The following is a 4,324-nucleotide window of genomic DNA, read 5'->3' as shown; positions in this document are numbered from 1 at the left end:
CACACACACACACACACACACACACACACACACACACACACACACACACACACACACACACACACACACACTTGCGTCTTTTCCTAACGTAGAGGGAAAAATTACGGACACATCCCGTCGAGATGGCTTTTACTCCATAGGGGTAGCTTTGAAAAGGAAACTGGGGCTTTGTGTGTGTGGTTTGGGGGGGGGGTGTAGGGGGAGGGCTGGACTGTGTACCTTTCGCGCTACCCCCACAACAGAAAGTTCTAGGAAATCGTTAGTGGGCGCGGCACGAATTCTATTACATGGAGTCCAGATTGCTATTTCATGGTTGGCAGTGCTCCGATTTTCATTCCTGTTCCTTCCCATCACATTTTCTAAGCAAACAAGTCCCTTTTTTACCCGAGTCCCTTTTCCCTCCTCCCTCACTCCATTATCAGAACCTTTGATCTGTTTGCCATTCCCTGAAAAGAGAAACCATTCGATCTATGGTCTGCTTCATCATTCATACTTTAGACATCACTGAGTCCAAGAAAGTTATTCCGTGCCCTTATTTCCGAAGCGGTGTTTTATTTTGTACGCCCTCCACTTTCTCAGCAATTTGAACCCACAAGGTAACACGATATCTGTACAAGCAAACATTGGCTTGTAGTGTCAGTAATTTTGTTCTCGTGAACACAGATTCAAAATAGAAAAGTTTTGTTTAAAATACGTTATCTGTATGTTGTTTGAACCTAAATAGTTTTCATCGTTTCTAGTTCCATGACGATATTGGAAGTACACATCAGGGTCGCCACCATAGTTATGTTCTATCTTTTAGTTCTTTGTCGCAGCCGTACCACGTCATTGTATATATATACATTACCAAAGATTGCACATTACGAGATAGCTCGCGTCCCTATTTGTTTGCTACGATTTCCTTTCTGGGATGTTTCCTGAAAAATGTCCCCAGCAAGCCAGAATTCGTTCTAACTTTATTATTGACCGTACAGAGCAGCGAAAATGAGATAAGAAGGACTCCAACAAGTTTCAATCACATGAGTCTGTTGTTCTGAAAATCTCCTTCGATAAACCCACCTTAAAGTGCAGTTCTAACGGTCTCTTAGCCACAATAATAATCATTCTGTTTTTGTAAATCAAAAGTTGAAGCCGAGAATCTTCATACATACCCGAAAACTGCCCACTGATTTCTACACGAATTGTCAGCAAAGCGTTCCTGCATCATTTCATTGACCATCGCCAAAGACAAGCTGTTATATAGCAATCAATAGTACAGCATGCCACTGCAGGCCCAAACAGCCATGAATTATCCTTCCGCTTCCGGAGTTACCGCCCGTTCCCGAGACTCATGAGCAGCAGACTGCTTCAAGCGGGCCCCACTGATGTCCGTACGTGCATGGTTGATCACGCGTGTCATTCGATAAGCTAAAACATCTCAAAGCCTGTGGTCGAATGCAGGCAAAAAGCTTGAACCGAACTCATTAACAGTAATGGGTGGCAAAATAGGAAAACGGCGGTGTTGAGCAGGCGGCAGCTGCCAGAGTTATCTAACGTCGCTACATGGGGAAGCCAAGCGCGCGCAGCGGGTGAAGCTCAACTCAAGCCACACCATGCCAATTTTCTTGTACAGGGTGTTCAGTGATTTATCTGTTTGAATGGACAGACCTGTTGAAATAGGCATCGGATCACAGAACTGTTTTTTGGAACTTGGCATAATAATGCCAAGACTGCTTTCAGTGAAAACAGTGGTGTTTAAGACTTAATCTCCCTTTTTCACATTCTGTAGATTCAGTGTAGATGTTATTTAAGAGGCAGGTTTCTAATTGAAGCCCCCAAAACCCCCTCCTGAACCTCAAAAAGATGAAACCAGATTAATGGGAAATCGTGATACCTACACACTCAATCCATGTTGTAGAAACTTGAGTTAGGAATTTTAACCACAGATGCTTGCCTCGTTAGTCCAGCTTGATACCGACAGGACTACTCGGGTGCCTGATTCTCATTTAGATTGACTGATTCAGGAATATAACTGGTTCTTGAAGCATTGGAAGTACACTCATTATTGGAACTTGAATAGTAGTTAGACAGAAGCATTTACATACCAACATCAATCCCGTTTAATTAATTCCTTCGCTGCCGGGCCTGAGAATTGAGTAATGGAGCAGGCCTTTGTATTTTTTGGGGGGGTAAGCGTTTTACGGCGCTCCCAACTACATAATAAGATCATATGAGAGCGAGGGACACATTAAACATGTTCATTTTGGTAGGAATTAATTTTGAATTTTGCCCGGGTGGAGGCAGAAGCCTATTTTTATCGATTTTGGGCGACCAAGAGATCTTTAACGTGCCCAACATGTACACGGGACCTACGATATTTTTCGTCCTTATCCGAGAAGACTAGGTGTTAGATCTTTCATACCCTTTGATCAAGGGTGTGGCTGAAAGACAGCAGTAAGAAGGAGCCAAGTAGTATCGGTATAATGGCTGCAGAAAGAGTCAGGAGCCCAGAAAGGGGGCGGGGGTTGGGGCAGAAAGTGGAGACGAAAGCAGACGACAAGCCTTGTTAGAGAGCAGGAAAGGGAGTGAAAGGAGAAAATTTTAGAGAAGAAAGTTTTCCGTCGCTGCCAGGTTTTGAACCCAGGACCTATTGAATGAGAGGCAAACACCGTAACCTCTCTGAAAGAATTATTCTTGCGTTTCATGAACCTCAGTTTTAAGGCATTCAAATTCACTGTAGTCTGTTTTTCTATTAAATGGGTTTTGATTTTGGTATCATCAGTGTCCACTCTCAACCAAACACACAATTGACCCGGCACTCGAACTTTCCTGATTCCAGAAAAGTAATAACCTACCTTTGGTGATTAAACCCCCCCCCCCCCATCTAAATGAGCAAAAATTAGGCCAATTAGTGAAAGGCTAACCAGATGCTAATATAGTATTGCTTAGATTGTCTTCTATCAACAAATGCTTAGGGTTATGTGGCAAAAACTAGTCCATTCGGATTAAACTCTAGTGATTAAGCATGGTATATGTAAATGAACAAAATCCATTAAAATGAACATACTTTATTTTCAGTTTCATTTTAAATCTTATGAAACTTTCGTTCCTGTAACTATGTCGAGGGGTCGGGAACAGGGATGGGGGGAAGGGGTTGGGAATAGAAACGGGTTGGGAATGTTGAGGGGCGGGAGGGATGAGGGTTTGAGAATGGGAGGGAGAATGGGAGAGAGAATGGGAGGGATGAGAGTTTGGAAATAAGAGGGAGGAGGGATGAGGGAATGGGAAGAATAAGGGGTGAGAATGGAATGGCTGAGGGGTGGGAACAAGGAGGGTAGGGGAGGGTGTAAGTTTTGGCTTCATTTTGTTTCCTACTGCTTTTCGTGAAGTCTTTTTGAGCAAGAGATAGAAAGATTGAACTCTCAAGAATAACACCATTCTGACGGTATGAAATTAATTATGTAGCACAACAAGCAAAAACAAACTTGGGAAGTAAAAATAAAAAGACATCAGTTCTAGGAGAAAAAGTAATGAGCATGTAAAGTAGACTTACTCAATAGCACAAAGTCGAGACGCCTGCTATTCCCTGAGTGCCTTCGTCTAGATCCGCCTTGGACGTTACGAGTTGATTTTCCTTGTCGCTATGTCCTGTTGAGGAGAGACGGAGAGGGGGTACTGATTTTATAGTCTGGGATTGTAAATGTCGATATTTCTGGCTAATAGACGGGCCTGAGAAGTAAAGAGGCCTCCAGAAGCTGGTCACTGGAAACGTCACCCAGCAACATCGACCAAAGGGAACGGTTGTGGGCGACTATAGTGATCACTGAGATGTGTCCTTGGGAAAGTTAGGTTTGTCTAAGCTTAAGAAGTCCTTTATTGCAGAGGCCAGTAATAGTGTTGGAGCATACCTTTTTTAAAATTAAATGTGACTAGTGCCTATGGGGTGTGAGATGGGAGTACACATGCATATTGCTCAACAAATATTCGCAGAGGGAAAAATATCCCGTAATATTTACAGAACACCTTTTTTTTCTTTCCTCACTCTTCACCGCCAGTATCTGTGGTGTTGGATTTAAGCTTTCAACCTTGCACGTAAAAGATGAGGGTTCGAATCTTCCGTGGAGAAGTCTACTTTAATCAGTAACACTGTCCTTCTCACAGGTGTCACATTGTGAGTCACGTTCATCCTAATCGGACTCTAACAAGGAGGATCGAACCCGTACGCTTCATACACAATCAAAATGTTTCAAGAAAATAACAAATGTGTTCAATTGCAATCATCATCATTCACAGGCTTTCCTTGCACTGCTTATACAAATATTTTATTCATATACATAATATATAT

General features: G+C 42.7%; 1 protein-coding gene across 1 annotated transcript in view; it reads right to left on the bottom strand.

Annotated features, from left to right (window-relative positions):
* LOC118477212 (60S acidic ribosomal protein P0-like) overlaps window positions 1–4,324 on the bottom strand; it is a 149,913-nt gene that overhangs the window by 102,777 nt on the left and 42,812 nt on the right. Inside the window, exon 2 of the mRNA XM_035968146.1 lies at window positions 3,533–3,627. The gene's annotated coding sequence lies outside the window, so the exon portion shown is untranslated. The remainder of the gene's footprint in view (window positions 1–3,532; window positions 3,628–4,324) is intronic.

Source organism: Aplysia californica, unplaced genomic scaffold (genome assembly GCF_000002075.1).
Source record: "Aplysia californica isolate F4 #8 unplaced genomic scaffold, AplCal3.0 scaffold00041, whole genome shotgun sequence".
NCBI classification, from domain to species: Eukaryota; Metazoa; Mollusca; class Gastropoda; order Aplysiida; family Aplysiidae; genus Aplysia; species Aplysia californica.
This window is presented reverse-complemented; position numbering and strand designations above follow the sequence as displayed.